Below are 13,316 nucleotides of genomic sequence, written 5' to 3'. Positions count from 1 at the left end.
TATGCCGAGGCCCGTTAGCTCAGTTGGTTAGAGCGTCGTGCTAATAACGCGAAGGTCGTGGGTTCGATCCCCCCACGGGCCACTACTCTTTTACTACTACGACAAGGCAGCGCCGATTTCAGCTGGCGAGTGTGATGACCAAAAGATCATCACCCTGCGTGGAAGTTGATAGAGGATCCGAACCCGACTCGTCGGGAAGCGCTACAGCATTCACTCGGCAATGGCCATAATATCTTGAATACACTGGTTCTCAGCCGATAAAGAGAAAATGAAAGAAAATGTCCGATTGCCGATGCGTAACAACTTTGGCCCTTGTTAGTACTTGGGCGGGTGAGCGCATGGGAACACAGGGCACTATTGGCACTTTTACTTCCTATTTTTGTTTCTCCTTTCTTTTCGGAGCTACAGCCCGATTCGGTCAGGGAGACGCCACCGTGAAATGAAGGGGGCGTGCTGTGTGTCCATCGCCTCGCCTCTCCTTACCTCTCTCAGTCGTTTCTCGTGCTTGTCGTTTTGATATAGGCCGATTTGAGAGCGTCAGCTCTCGCGTCAGCTGAGCAAAGTCGAGACAAGTCGAGACACACTAAGGGCTGGTGTGCAGCGAGTAAGAGGGCGAAAAAACAATAATTTAAGAGCGCGTGGCAAAAGTACTCATACGCGAAATTAAAAGCCTGCTGCGGTGGCCGGGAATCGAACCCGGATCAACTGCTTGGAAGGCAACTATGCTGACCATTACACCACCACCGCACAAGCGAGCGCCGCGCGTCCGCGCTGTGTCGGCTTCCCGCCAGTCGGCAGCGGCCGAAGGTGATCGTACCTGGCAGGCGCATTTCGAGGCGGGCTAGGGGAGCACATCCAGACGCATTCGGACAGCGTATCCGCGCACATTTCGCATCCTTTGGCAAGAGTTGGGCGCCGGCGACGCAAGAGTACGCAGAGGACCGCGTTCTGGCGGCATTTTTAAGCAGTGCAGTGCAGGATTCAGCGTCTGCAGCATCTTTTCCACAGAATGCTACGGCGCTTGACGGCAGTCCCACTTTCCCTTGAGACATCTGCTCGGGAAGCAGCGTCAAGTTACCGCTGGCCCGGGCATCGGTGGTTCAGTGGTAGAATGCTCGCCTGCCACGCGGGCGGCCCGGGTTCGATTCCCGGCCGATGCATCATTTTGCTTTTCCCGCGATAATGCTGCCGCGTGGCTTGCGCGCTTGAGATGCACGATCCACAAGAACGTATAGCTGGATTCCCTTGAGAAGAACCGAGAACGCAGCACTCGCGGGTCCCCACTAGGACGCTCGCATCATGTTCTACAGACTAGCGTCGGCCTGGCCTCACAAGTTGCTGTGTCCCGGTGCCTCCGAGGCACTGAACTTTAACGACAAGGAGTGCTGCCTATCGTTGCCAACAGCTGCAGCAACACCGCAATCAACTGGGCCGGCAGTGCACGTGTAGCAACAGAACACGTTATCGAGGAAGTACAGTGTCTCTACGCCTAATATTGGGCAGGCTATTTACCCAGTTTCCAGGACAAGCGGTTCACCCGTGCCTCGGTAGCGCAGTAGGCAGCGCGTAAGTCTCATAATCTTAAGGTCGTGAGTTCGATCCTCACCCGGGGCATTTAATTTTCTGTGACTGATGGTGGTGCTGTAGCTAGGGCGCCAACGTATTTCTTGTTTGTTATCCACAACGCTTCAGCGGGAAAATGTTTACTTCCTGTTATTGCTACTTACAGCTTCCCTTTCCCTCTTCTCCCAGCAGAGCATGAAGCCAAAAGCATTGCTCTGCGACGTTTGAGGTGCGCGCCTTGCCAGTCAGTATGTGCAAAGATGCCCGCAAAGAGAGAGGGGCGCCGACGCGGCACTCGACACGAAATGCGACAAGCGACCGTACGAACGGTCTAACGGAACGGCCACATCCGGTGTGGTCTAGTGGCTAGGATACCTGGCTTTCACCCAGGAGGCCCGGGTTCGATTCCCGGTACCGGAACGGAATTTTTTCCACACGAATCGTGACAAGTTTGAGCTGTCCGAGCGGCCGTTTCCCGTCCTGCTCGCAATATAGCTACTGTTTCGTGACCGTCAGCAGAATATAGACTAGGGAAGCAGACACACGACGACCATAGAAATGGTGTATGGCTTCATGCCACCTGTTTCCAGCGTAGGGCTGAGCATCTGCATATGCCGAGGCCCGTTAGCTCAGTTGGTTAGAGCGTCGTGCTAATAACGCGAAGGTCGTGGGTTCGATCCCCCCACGGGCCACTACTCTTTTACTACTACGACAAGGCAGCGCCGATTTCAGCTGGCGAGTGTGATGACCAAAAGATCATCACCCTGCGTGGAAGTTGATAGAGGATCCGAACCCGACTCGTCGGGAAGCGCTACAGCATTCACTCGGCAATGGCCATAATATCTTGAATACACTGGTTCTCAGCCGATAAAGAGAAAATGAAAGAAAATGTCCGATTGCCGATGCGTAACAACTTTGGCCCTTGTTAGTACTTGGGCGGGTGAGCGCATGGGAACACAGGGCACTATTGGCACTTTTACTTCCTATTTTTGTTTCTCCTTTCTTTTCGGAGCTACAGCCCGATTCGGTCAGGGAGACGCCACCGTGAAATGAAGGGGGCGTGCTGTGTGTCCATCGCCTCGCCTCTCCTTACCTCTCTCAGTCGTTTCTCGTGCTTGTCGTTTTGATATAGGCCGATTTGAGAGCGTCAGCTCTCGCGTCAGCTGAGCAAAGTCGAGACAAGTCGAGACACACTAAGGGCTGGTGTGCAGCGAGTAAGAGGGCGAAAAAACAATAATTTAAGAGCGCGTGGCAAAAGTACTCATACGCGAAATTAAAAGCCTGCTGCGGTGGCCGGGAATCGAACCCGGATCAACTGCTTGGAAGGCAACTATGCTGACCATTACACCACCACCGCACAAGCGAGCGCCGCGCGTCCGCGCTGTGTCGGCTTCCCGCCAGTCGGCAGCGGCCGAAGGTGATCGTACCTGGCAGGCGCATTTCGAGGCGGGCTAGGGGAGCACATCCAGACGCATTCGGACAGCGTATCCGCGCACATTTCGCATCCTTTGGCAAGAGTTGGGCGCCGGCGACGCAAGAGTACGCAGAGGACCGCGTTCTGGCGGCATTTTTAAGCAGTGCAGTGCAGGATTCAGCGTCTGCAGCATCTTTTCCACAGAATGCTACGGCGCTTGACGGCAGTCCCACTTTCCCTTGAGACATCTGCTCGGGAAGCAGCGTCAAGTTACCGCTGGCAAGGGCATCGGTGGTTCAGTGGTAGAATGCTCGCCTGCCACGCGGGCGGCCCGGGTTCGATTCCCGGCCGATGCATCATTTTGCTTTTCCCGCGATAATGCTGCCGCGTGGCTTGCGCGCTTGAGATGCACGATCCACAAGAACGTATAGCTGGATTCCCTTGAGAAGAACCGAGAACGCAGCACTCGCGGGTCCCCACTAGGACGCTCGCATCATGTTCTACAGACTAGCGTCGGCCTGGCCTCACAAGTTGCTGTGTCCCGGTGCCTCCGAGGCACTGAACTTTAACGACAAGGAGTGCTGCCTATCGTTGCCAACAGCTGCAGCAACACCGCAATCAACTGGGCCGGCAGTGCACGTGTAGCAACAGAACACGTTATCGAGGAAGTACAGTGTCTCTACGCCTAATATTGGGCAGGCTATTTACCCAGTTTCCAGGACAAGCGGTTCACACCGTGCCTCGGTAGCGCAGTAGGCAGCGCGTAAGTCTCATAATCTTAAGGTCGTGAGTTCGATCCTCACCCGGGGCATTTAATTTTCTGTGACTGATGGTGGTGCTGTAGCTAGGGCGCCAACGTATTTCTTGTTTGTTATCCACAACGCTTCAGCGGGAAAATGTTTACTTCCTGTTATTGCTACTTACAGCTTCCCTTTCCCTCTTCTCCCAGCAGAGCATGAAGCCAAAAGCATTGCTCTGCGACGTTTGAGGTGCGCGCCTTGCCAGTCAGTATGTGCAAAGATGCCCGCAAAGAGAGAGGGGCGCCGACGCGGCACTCGACACGAAATGCGACAAGCGACCGTACGAACGGTCTAACGGAACGGCCACATCCGGTGTGGTCTAGTGGCTAGGATACCTGGCTTTCACCCAGGAGGCCCGGGTTCGATTCCCGGTACCGGAACGGAATTTTTTCCACACGAATCGTGACAAGTTTGAGCTGTCCGAGCGGCCGTTTCCCGTCCTGCTCGCAATATAGCTACTGTTTCGTGACCGTCAGCAGAATATAGACTAGGGAAGCAGACACACGACGACCATAGAAATGGTGTATGGCTTCATGCCACCTGTTTCCAGCGTAGGGCTGAGCATCTGCATATGCCGAGGCCCGTTAGCTCAGTTGGTTAGAGCGTCGTGCTAATAACGCGAAGGTCGTGGGTTCGATCCCCCCACGGGCCACTACTCTTTTACTACTACGACAAGGCAGCGCCGATTTCAGCTGGCGAGTGTGATGACCAAAAGATCATCACCCTGCGTGGAAGTTGATAGAGGATCCGAACCCGACTCGTCGGGAAGCGCTACAGCATTCACTCGGCAATGGCCATAATATCTTGAATACACTGGTTCTCAGCCGATAAAGAGAAAATGAAAGAAAATGTCCGATTGCCGATGCGTAACAACTTTGGCCCTTGTTAGTACTTGGGCGGGTGAGCGCATGGGAACACAGGGCACTATTGGCACTTTTACTTCCTATTTTTGTTTCTCCTTTCTTTTCGGAGCTACAGCCCGATTCGGTCAGGGAGACGCCACCGTGAAATGAAGGGGGCGTGCTGTGTGTCCATCGCCTCGCCTCTCCTTACCTCTCTCAGTCGTTTCTCGTGCTTGTCGTTTTGATATAGGCCGATTTGAGAGCGTCAGCTCTCGCGTCAGCTGAGCAAAGTCGAGACAAGTCGAGACACACTAAGGGCTGGTGTGCAGCGAGTAAGAGGGCGAAAAAACAATAATTTAAGAGCGCGTGGCAAAAGTACTCATACGCGAAATTAAAAGCCTGCTGCGGTGGCCGGGAATCGAACCCGGATCAACTGCTTGGAAGGCAACTATGCTGACCATTACACCACCACCGCACAAGCGAGCGCCGCGCGTCCGCGCTGTGTCGGCTTCCCGCCAGTCGGCAGCGGCCGAAGGTGATCGTACCTGGCAGGCGCATTTCGAGGCGGGCTAGGGGAGCACATCCAGACGCATTCGGACAGCGTATCCGCGCACATTTCGCATCCTTTGGCAAGAGTTGGGCGCCGGCGACGCAAGAGTACGCAGAGGACCGCGTTCTGGCGGCATTTTTAAGCAGTGCAGTGCAGGATTCAGCGTCTGCAGCATCTTTTCCACAGAATGCTACGGCGCTTGACGGCAGTCCCACTTTCCCTTGAGACATCTGCTCGGGAAGCAGCGTCAAGTTACCGCTGGCAAGGGCATCGGTGGTTCAGTGGTAGAATGCTCGCCTGCCACGCGGGCGGCCCGGGTTCGATTCCCGGCCGATGCATCATTTTGCTTTTCCCGCGATAATGCTGCCGCGTGGCTTGCGCGCTTGAGATGCACGATCCACAAGAACGTATAGCTGGATTCCCTTGAGAAGAACCGAGAACGCAGCACTCGCGGGTCCCCACTAGGACGCTCGCATCATGTTCTACAGACTAGCGTCGGCCTGGCCTCACAAGTTGCTGTGTCCCGGTGCCTCCGAGGCACTGAACTTTAACGACAAGGAGTGCTGCCTATCGTTGCCAACAGCTGCAGCAACACCGCAATCAACTGGGCCGGCAGTGCACGTGTAGCAACAGAACACGTTATCGAGGAAGTACAGTGTCTCTACGCCTAATATTGGGCAGGCTATTTACCCAGTTTCCAGGACAAGCGGTTCACCCGTGCCTCGGTAGCGCAGTAGGCAGCGCGTAAGTCTCATAATCTTAAGGTCGTGAGTTCGATCCTCACCCGGGGCATTTAATTTTCTGTGACTGATGGTGGTGCTGTAGCTAGGGCGCCAACGTATTTCTTGTTTGTTATCCACAACGCTTCAGCGGGAAAATGTTTACTTCCTGTTATTGCTACTTACAGCTTCCCTTTCCCTCTTCTCCCAGCAGAGCATGAAGCCAAAAGCATTGCTCTGCGACGTTTGAGGTGCGCGCCTTGCCAGTCAGTATGTGCAAAGATGCCCGCAAAGAGAGAGGGGCGCCGACGCGGCACTCGACACGAAATGCGACAAGCGACCGTACGAACGGTCTAACGGAACGGCCACATCCGGTGTGGTCTAGTGGCTAGGATACCTGGCTTTCACCCAGGAGGCCCGGGTTCGATTCCCGGTACCGGAACGGAATTTTTTCCACACGAATCGTGACAAGTTTGAGCTGTCCGAGCGGCCGTTTCCCGTCCTGCTCGCAATATAGCTACTGTTTCGTGACCGTCAGCAGAATATAGACTAGGGAAGCAGACACACGACGACCATAGAAATGGTGTATGGCTTCATGCCACCTGTTTCCAGCGTAGGGCTGAGCATCTGCATATGCCGAGGCCCGTTAGCTCAGTTGGTTAGAGCGTCGTGCTAATAACGCGAAGGTCGTGGGTTCGATCCCCCCACGGGCCACTACTCTTTTACTACTACGACAAGGCAGCGCCGATTTCAGCTGGCGAGTGTGATGACCAAAAGATCATCACCCTGCGTGGAAGTTGATAGAGGATCCGAACCCGACTCGTCGGGAAGCGCTACAGCATTCACTCGGCAATGGCCATAATATCTTGAATACACTGGTTCTCAGCCGATAAAGAGAAAATGAAAGAAAATGTCCGATTGCCGATGCGTAACAACTTTGGCCCTTGTTAGTACTTGGGCGGGTGAGCGCATGGGAACACAGGGCACTATTGGCACTTTTACTTCCTATTTTTGTTTCTCCTTTCTTTTCGGAGCTACAGCCCGATTCGGTCAGGGAGACGCCACCGTGAAATGAAGGGGGCGTGCTGTGTGTCCATCGCCTCGCCTCTCCTTACCTCTCTCAGTCGTTTCTCGTGCTTGTCGTTTTGATATAGGCCGATTTGAGAGCGTCAGCTCTCGCGTCAGCTGAGCAAAGTCGAGACAAGTCGAGACACACTAAGGGCTGGTGTGCAGCGAGTAAGAGGGCGAAAAAACAATAATTTAAGAGCGCGTGGCAAAAGTACTCATACGCGAAATTAAAAGCCTGCTGCGGTGGCCGGGAATCGAACCCGGATCAACTGCTTGGAAGGCAACTATGCTGACCATTACACCACCACCGCACAAGCGAGCGCCGCGCGTCCGCGCTGTGTCGGCTTCCCGCCAGTCGGCAGCGGCCGAAGGTGATCGTACCTGGCAGGCGCATTTCGAGGCGGGCTAGGGGAGCACATCCAGACGCATTCGGACAGCGTATCCGCGCACATTTCGCATCCTTTGGCAAGAGTTGGGCGCCGTCGACGCAAGAGTACGCAGAGGACCGCGTTCTGGCGGCATTTTTAAGCAGTGCAGTGCAGGATTCAGCGTCTGCAGCATCTTTTCCACAGAATGCTACGGCGCTTGACGGCAGTCCCACTTTCCCTTGAGACATCTGCTCGGGAAGCAGCGTCAAGTTACCGCTGGCCCGGGCATCGGTGGTTCAGTGGTAGAATGCTCGCCTGCCACGCGGGCGGCCCGGGTTCGATTCCCGGCCGATGCATCATTTTGCTTTTCCCGCGATAATGCTGCCGCGTGGCTTGCGCGCTTGAGATGCACGATCCACAAGAACGTATAGCTGGATTCCCTTGAGAAGAACCGAGAACGCAGCACTCGCGGGTCCCCACTAGGACGCTCGCATCATGTTCTACAGACTAGCGTCGGCCTGGCCTCACAAGTTGCTGTGTCCCGGTGCCTCCGAGGCACTGAACTTTAACGACAAGGAGTGCTGCCTATCGTTGCCAACAGCTGCAGCAACACCGCAATCAACTGGGCCGGCAGTGCACGTGTAGCAACAGAACACGTTATCGAGGAAGTACAGTGTCTCTACGCCTAATATTGGGCAGGCTATTTACCCAGTTTCCAGGACAAGCGGTTCACCCGTGCCTCGGTAGCGCAGTAGGCAGCGCGTAAGTCTCATAATCTTAAGGTCGTGAGTTCGATCCTCACCCGGGGCATTTAATTTTCTGTGACTGATGGTGGTGCTGTAGCTAGGGCGCCAACGTATTTCTTGTTTGTTATCCACAACGCTTCAGCGGGAAAATGTTTACTTCCTGTTATTGCTACTTACAGCTTCCCTTTCCCTCTTCTCCCAGCAGAGCATGAAGCCAAAAGCATTGCTCTGCGACGTTTGAGGTGCGCGCCTTGCCAGTCAGTATGTGCAAAGATGCCCGCAAAGAGAGAGGGGCGCCGACGCGGCACTCGACACGAAATGCGACAAGCGACCGTACGAACGGTCTAACGGAACGGCCACATCCGGTGTGGTCTAGTGGCTAGGATACCTGGCTTTCACCCAGGAGGCCCGGGTTCGATTCCCGGTACCGGAACGGAATTTTTTCCACACGAATCGTGACAAGTTTGAGCTGTCCGAGCGGCCGTTTCCCGTCCTGCTCGCAATATAGCTACTGTTTCGTGACCGTCAGCAGAATATAGACTAGGGAAGCAGACACACGACGACCATAGAAATGGTGTATGGCTTCATGCCACCTGTTTCCAGCGTAGGGCTGAGCATCTGCATATGCCGAGGCCCGTTAGCTCAGTTGGTTAGAGCGTCGTGCTAATAACGCGAAGGTCGTGGGTTCGATCCCCCCACGGGCCACTACTCTTTTACTACTACGACAAGGCAGCGCCGATTTCAGCTGGCGAGTGTGATGACCAAAAGATCATCACCCTGCGTGGAAGTTGATAGAGGATCCGAACCCGACTCGTCGGGAAGCGCTACAGCATTCACTCGGCAATGGCCATAATATCTTGAATACACTGGTTCTCAGCCGATAAAGAGAAAATGAAAGAAAATGTCCGATTGCCGATGCGTAACAACTTTGGCCCTTGTTAGTACTTGGGCGGGTGAGCGCATGGGAACACAGGGCACTATTGGCACTTTTACTTCCTATTTTTGTTTCTCCTTTCTTTTCGGAGCTACAGCCCGATTCGGTCAGGGAGACGCCACCGTGAAATGAAGGGGGCGTGCTGTGTGTCCATCGCCTCGCCTCTCCTTACCTCTCTCAGTCGTTTCTCGTGCTTGTCGTTTTGATATAGGCCGATTTGAGAGCGTCAGCTCTCGCGTCAGCTGAGCAAAGTCGAGACAAGTCGAGACACACTAAGGGCTGGTGTGCAGCGAGTAAGAGGGCGAAAAAACAATAATTTAAGAGCGCGTGGCAAAAGTACTCATACGCGAAATTAAAAGCCTGCTGCGGTGGCCGGGAATCGAACCCGGATCAACTGCTTGGAAGGCAACTATGCTGACCATTACACCACCACCGCACAAGCGAGCGCCGCGCGTCCGCGCTGTGTCGGCTTCCCGCCAGTCGGCAGCGGCCGAAGGTGATCGTACCTGGCAGGCGCATTTCGAGGCGGGCTAGGGGAGCACATCCAGACGCATTCGGACAGCGTATCCGCGCACATTTCGCATCCTTTGGCAAGAGTTGGGCGCCGTCGACGCAAGAGTACGCAGAGGACCGCGTTCTGGCGGCATTTTTAAGCAGTGCAGTGCAGGATTCAGCGTCTGCAGCATCTTTTCCACAGAATGCTACGGCGCTTGACGGCAGTCCCACTTTCCCTTGAGACATCTGCTCGGGAAGCAGCGTCAAGTTACCGCTGGCCCGGGCATCGGTGGTTCAGTGGTAGAATGCTCGCCTGCCACGCGGGCGGCCCGGGTTCGATTCCCGGCCGATGCATCATTTTGCTTTTCCCGCGATAATGCTGCCGCGTGGCTTGCGCGCTTGAGATGCACGATCCACAAGAACGTATAGCTGGATTCCCTTGAGAAGAACCGAGAACGCAGCACTCGCGGGTCCCCACTAGGACGCTCGCATCATGTTCTACAGACTAGCGTCGGCCTGGCCTCACAAGTTGCTGTGTCCCGGTGCCTCCGAGGCACTGAACTTTAACGACAAGGAGTGCTGCCTATCGTTGCCAACAGCTGCAGCAACACCGCAATCAACTGGGCCGGCAGTGCACGTGTAGCAACAGAACACGTTATCGAGGAAGTACAGTGTCTCTACGCCTAATATTGGGCAGGCTATTTACCCAGTTTCCAGGACAAGCGGTTCACCCGTGCCTCGGTAGCGCAGTAGGCAGCGCGTAAGTCTCATAATCTTAAGGTCGTGAGTTCGATCCTCACCCGGGGCATTTAATTTTCTGTGACTGATGGTGGTGCTGTAGCTAGGGCGCCAACGTATTTCTTGTTTGTTATCCACAACGCTTCAGCGGGAAAATGTTTACTTCCTGTTATTGCTACTTACAGCTTCCCTTTCCCTCTTCTCCCAGCAGAGCATGAAGCCAAAAGCATTGCTCTGCGACGTTTGAGGTGCGCGCCTTGCCAGTCAGTATGTGCAAAGATGCCCGCAAAGAGAGAGGGGCGCCGACGCGGCACTCGACACGAAATGCGACAAGCGACCGTACGAACGGTCTAACGGAACGGCCACATCCGGTGTGGTCTAGTGGCTAGGATACCTGGCTTTCACCCAGGAGGCCCGGGTTCGATTCCCGGTACCGGAACGGAATTTTTTCCACACGAATCGTGACAAGTTTGAGCTGTCCGAGCGGCCGTTTCCCGTCCTGCTCGCAATATAGCTACTGTTTCGTGACCGTCAGCAGAATATAGACTAGGGAAGCAGACACACGACGACCATAGAAATGGTGTATGGCTTCATGCCACCTGTTTCCAGCGTAGGGCTGAGCATCTGCATATGCCGAGGCCCGTTAGCTCAGTTGGTTAGAGCGTCGTGCTAATAACGCGAAGGTCGTGGGTTCGATCCCCCCACGGGCCACTACTCTTTTACTACTACGACAAGGCAGCGCCGATTTCAGCTGGCGAGTGTGATGACCAAAAGATCATCACCCTGCGTGGAAGTTGATAGAGGATCCGAACCCGACTCGTCGGGAAGCGCTACAGCATTCACTCGGCAATGGCCATAATATCTTGAATACACTGGTTCTCAGCCGATAAAGAGAAAATGAAAGAAAATGTCCGATTGCCGATGCGTAACAACTTTGGCCCTTGTTAGTACTTGGGCGGGTGAGCGCATGGGAACACAGGGCACTATTGGCACTTTTACTTCCTATTTTTGTTTCTCCTTTCTTTTCGGAGCTACAGCCCGATTCGGTCAGGGAGACGCCACCGTGAAATGAAGGGGGCGTGCTGTGTGTCCATCGCCTCGCCTCTCCTTACCTCTCTCAGTCGTTTCTCGTGCTTGTCGTTTTGATATAGGCCGATTTGAGAGCGTCAGCTCTCGCGTCAGCTGAGCAAAGTCGAGACAAGTCGAGACACACTAAGGGCTGGTGTGCAGCGAGTAAGAGGGCGAAAAAACAATAATTTAAGAGCGCGTGGCAAAAGTACTCATACGCGAAATTAAAAGCCTGCTGCGGTGGCCGGGAATCGAACCCGGATCAACTGCTTGGAAGGCAACTATGCTGACCATTACACCACCACCGCACAAGCGAGCGCCGCGCGTCCGCGCTGTGTCGGCTTCCCGCCAGTCGGCAGCGGCCGAAGGTGATCGTACCTGGCAGGCGCATTTCGAGGCGGGCTAGGGGAGCACATCCAGACGCATTCGGACAGCGTATCCGCGCACATTTCGCATCCTTTGGCAAGAGTTGGGCGCCGTCGACGCAAGAGTACGCAGAGGACCGCGTTCTGGCGGCATTTTTAAGCAGTGCAGTGCAGGATTCAGCGTCTGCAGCATCTTTTCCACAGAATGCTACGGCGCTTGACGGCAGTCCCACTTTCCCTTGAGACATCTGCTCGGGAAGCAGCGTCAAGTTACCGCTGGCCCGGGCATCGGTGGTTCAGTGGTAGAATGCTCGCCTGCCACGCGGGCGGCCCGGGTTCGATTCCCGGCCGATGCATCATTTTGCTTTTCCCGCGATAATGCTGCCGCGTGGCTTGCGCGCTTGAGATGCACGATCCACAAGAACGTATAGCTGGATTCCCTTGAGAAGAACCGAGAACGCAGCACTCGCGGGTCCCCACTAGGACGCTCGCATCATGTTCTACAGACTAGCGTCGGCCTGGCCTCACAAGTTGCTGTGTCCCGGTGCCTCCGAGGCACTGAACTTTAACGACAAGGAGTGCTGCCTATCGTTGCCAACAGCTGCAGCAACACCGCAATCAACTGGGCCGGCAGTGCACGTGTAGCAACAGAACACGTTATCGAGGAAGTACAGTGTCTCTACGCCTAATATTGGGCAGGCTATTTACCCAGTTTCCAGGACAAGCGGTTCACCCGTGCCTCGGTAGCGCAGTAGGCAGCGCGTAAGTCTCATAATCTTAAGGTCGTGAGTTCGATCCTCACCCGGGGCATTTAATTTTCTGTGACTGATGGTGGTGCTGTAGCTAGGGCGCCAACGTATTTCTTGTTTGTTATCCACAACGCTTCAGCGGGAAAATGTTTACTTCCTGTTATTGCTACTTACAGCTTCCCTTTCCCTCTTCTCCCAGCAGAGCATGAAGCCAAAAGCATTGCTCTGCGACGTTTGAGGTGCGCGCCTTGCCAGTCAGTATGTGCAAAGATGCCCGCAAAGAGAGAGGGGCGCCGACGCGGCACTCGACACGAAATGCGACAAGCGACCGTACGAACGGTCTAACGGAACGGCCACATCCGGTGTGGTCTAGTGGCTAGGATACCTGGCTTTCACCCAGGAGGCCCGGGTTCGATTCCCGGTACCGGAACGGAATTTTTTCCACACGAATCGTGACAAGTTTGAGCTGTCCGAGCGGCCGTTTCCCGTCCTGCTCGCAATATAGCTACTGTTTCGTGACCGTCAGCAGAATATAGACTAGGGAAGCAGACACACGACGACCATAGAAATGGTGTATGGCTTCATGCCACCTGTTTCCAGCGTAGGGCTGAGCATCTGCATATGCCGAGGCCCGTTAGCTCAGTTGGTTAGAGCGTCGTGCTAATAACGCGAAGGTCGTGGGTTCGATCCCCCCACGGGCCACTACTCTTTTACTACTACGACAAGGCAGCGCCGATTTCAGCTGGCGAGTGTGATGACCAAAAGATCATCACCCTGCGTGGAAGTTGATAGAGGATCCGAACCCGACTCGTCGGGAAGCGCTACAGCATTCACTCGGCAATGGCCATAATATCTTGAATACACTGGTTCTCAGCCGATAAAGAGAAAATGAAAGAA

General features: G+C 54.7%; 31 non-coding genes across 31 annotated transcripts; 25 read left to right on the top strand and 6 right to left on the bottom strand.

Moving 5' to 3' along the window:
* The first annotated feature begins 8 nt into the window (after positions 1–8).
* Trnai-aau lies at positions 9–82 on the top strand. The gene has a single exon. It is a non-coding gene; the product is annotated as a tRNA-Ile (tRNA).
* A 593-nt stretch (positions 83–675) lies between these two features.
* Positions 676–747, bottom strand: Trnag-ucc. The gene has a single exon. It is a non-coding gene; the product is annotated as a tRNA-Gly (tRNA).
* Positions 748–1,089: 342 nt separating this feature from the next.
* On the top strand, positions 1,090–1,160 carry Trnag-gcc. Its single transcript has one exon. It is a non-coding gene; the product is annotated as a tRNA-Gly (tRNA).
* A 381-nt stretch (positions 1,161–1,541) lies between these two features.
* On the top strand, positions 1,542–1,614 carry Trnam-cau. Its single transcript has one exon. It is a non-coding gene; the product is annotated as a tRNA-Met (tRNA).
* Positions 1,615–1,911: 297 nt separating this feature from the next.
* Trnae-uuc lies at positions 1,912–1,983 on the top strand. The gene has a single exon. It is a non-coding gene; the product is annotated as a tRNA-Glu (tRNA).
* Positions 1,984–2,181: 198 nt separating this feature from the next.
* On the top strand, positions 2,182–2,255 carry Trnai-aau. The gene has a single exon. It is a non-coding gene; the product is annotated as a tRNA-Ile (tRNA).
* Positions 2,256–2,848: 593 nt separating this feature from the next.
* On the bottom strand, positions 2,849–2,920 carry Trnag-ucc. The gene has a single exon. It is a non-coding gene; the product is annotated as a tRNA-Gly (tRNA).
* A 342-nt stretch (positions 2,921–3,262) lies between these two features.
* Trnag-gcc lies at positions 3,263–3,333 on the top strand. Its single transcript has one exon. It is a non-coding gene; the product is annotated as a tRNA-Gly (tRNA).
* Positions 3,334–3,715: 382 nt separating this feature from the next.
* Positions 3,716–3,788, top strand: Trnam-cau. The gene has a single exon. It is a non-coding gene; the product is annotated as a tRNA-Met (tRNA).
* A 297-nt stretch (positions 3,789–4,085) lies between these two features.
* On the top strand, positions 4,086–4,157 carry Trnae-uuc. The gene has a single exon. It is a non-coding gene; the product is annotated as a tRNA-Glu (tRNA).
* Positions 4,158–4,355: 198 nt separating this feature from the next.
* On the top strand, positions 4,356–4,429 carry Trnai-aau. Its single transcript has one exon. It is a non-coding gene; the product is annotated as a tRNA-Ile (tRNA).
* A 593-nt stretch (positions 4,430–5,022) lies between these two features.
* Positions 5,023–5,094, bottom strand: Trnag-ucc. The gene has a single exon. It is a non-coding gene; the product is annotated as a tRNA-Gly (tRNA).
* Positions 5,095–5,436: 342 nt separating this feature from the next.
* Positions 5,437–5,507, top strand: Trnag-gcc. Its single transcript has one exon. It is a non-coding gene; the product is annotated as a tRNA-Gly (tRNA).
* Positions 5,508–5,888: 381 nt separating this feature from the next.
* Positions 5,889–5,961, top strand: Trnam-cau. The gene has a single exon. It is a non-coding gene; the product is annotated as a tRNA-Met (tRNA).
* A 297-nt stretch (positions 5,962–6,258) lies between these two features.
* Trnae-uuc lies at positions 6,259–6,330 on the top strand. Its single transcript has one exon. It is a non-coding gene; the product is annotated as a tRNA-Glu (tRNA).
* A 198-nt stretch (positions 6,331–6,528) lies between these two features.
* Trnai-aau lies at positions 6,529–6,602 on the top strand. Its single transcript has one exon. It is a non-coding gene; the product is annotated as a tRNA-Ile (tRNA).
* A 593-nt stretch (positions 6,603–7,195) lies between these two features.
* Positions 7,196–7,267, bottom strand: Trnag-ucc. The gene has a single exon. It is a non-coding gene; the product is annotated as a tRNA-Gly (tRNA).
* A 342-nt stretch (positions 7,268–7,609) lies between these two features.
* Positions 7,610–7,680, top strand: Trnag-gcc. Its single transcript has one exon. It is a non-coding gene; the product is annotated as a tRNA-Gly (tRNA).
* A 381-nt stretch (positions 7,681–8,061) lies between these two features.
* Positions 8,062–8,134, top strand: Trnam-cau. Its single transcript has one exon. It is a non-coding gene; the product is annotated as a tRNA-Met (tRNA).
* Positions 8,135–8,431: 297 nt separating this feature from the next.
* Positions 8,432–8,503, top strand: Trnae-uuc. The gene has a single exon. It is a non-coding gene; the product is annotated as a tRNA-Glu (tRNA).
* Positions 8,504–8,701: 198 nt separating this feature from the next.
* Positions 8,702–8,775, top strand: Trnai-aau. The gene has a single exon. It is a non-coding gene; the product is annotated as a tRNA-Ile (tRNA).
* A 593-nt stretch (positions 8,776–9,368) lies between these two features.
* Trnag-ucc lies at positions 9,369–9,440 on the bottom strand. Its single transcript has one exon. It is a non-coding gene; the product is annotated as a tRNA-Gly (tRNA).
* A 342-nt stretch (positions 9,441–9,782) lies between these two features.
* Positions 9,783–9,853, top strand: Trnag-gcc. Its single transcript has one exon. It is a non-coding gene; the product is annotated as a tRNA-Gly (tRNA).
* Positions 9,854–10,234: 381 nt separating this feature from the next.
* Trnam-cau lies at positions 10,235–10,307 on the top strand. Its single transcript has one exon. It is a non-coding gene; the product is annotated as a tRNA-Met (tRNA).
* A 297-nt stretch (positions 10,308–10,604) lies between these two features.
* On the top strand, positions 10,605–10,676 carry Trnae-uuc. Its single transcript has one exon. It is a non-coding gene; the product is annotated as a tRNA-Glu (tRNA).
* A 198-nt stretch (positions 10,677–10,874) lies between these two features.
* Trnai-aau lies at positions 10,875–10,948 on the top strand. The gene has a single exon. It is a non-coding gene; the product is annotated as a tRNA-Ile (tRNA).
* A 593-nt stretch (positions 10,949–11,541) lies between these two features.
* Positions 11,542–11,613, bottom strand: Trnag-ucc. The gene has a single exon. It is a non-coding gene; the product is annotated as a tRNA-Gly (tRNA).
* A 342-nt stretch (positions 11,614–11,955) lies between these two features.
* Trnag-gcc lies at positions 11,956–12,026 on the top strand. The gene has a single exon. It is a non-coding gene; the product is annotated as a tRNA-Gly (tRNA).
* A 381-nt stretch (positions 12,027–12,407) lies between these two features.
* On the top strand, positions 12,408–12,480 carry Trnam-cau. The gene has a single exon. It is a non-coding gene; the product is annotated as a tRNA-Met (tRNA).
* A 297-nt stretch (positions 12,481–12,777) lies between these two features.
* On the top strand, positions 12,778–12,849 carry Trnae-uuc. The gene has a single exon. It is a non-coding gene; the product is annotated as a tRNA-Glu (tRNA).
* A 198-nt stretch (positions 12,850–13,047) lies between these two features.
* Trnai-aau lies at positions 13,048–13,121 on the top strand. The gene has a single exon. It is a non-coding gene; the product is annotated as a tRNA-Ile (tRNA).
* Positions 13,122–13,316: the final 195 nt, after the last annotated feature.

Source organism: Schistocerca americana, unplaced genomic scaffold (assembly GCF_021461395.2).
Source record: "Schistocerca americana isolate TAMUIC-IGC-003095 unplaced genomic scaffold, iqSchAmer2.1 HiC_scaffold_1449, whole genome shotgun sequence".
NCBI classification, from domain to species: Eukaryota; Metazoa; Arthropoda; class Insecta; order Orthoptera; family Acrididae; genus Schistocerca; species Schistocerca americana.
Note: the sequence above shows the minus strand (reverse complement) of the source record. Positions and strands in the feature narration are given on the sequence as shown.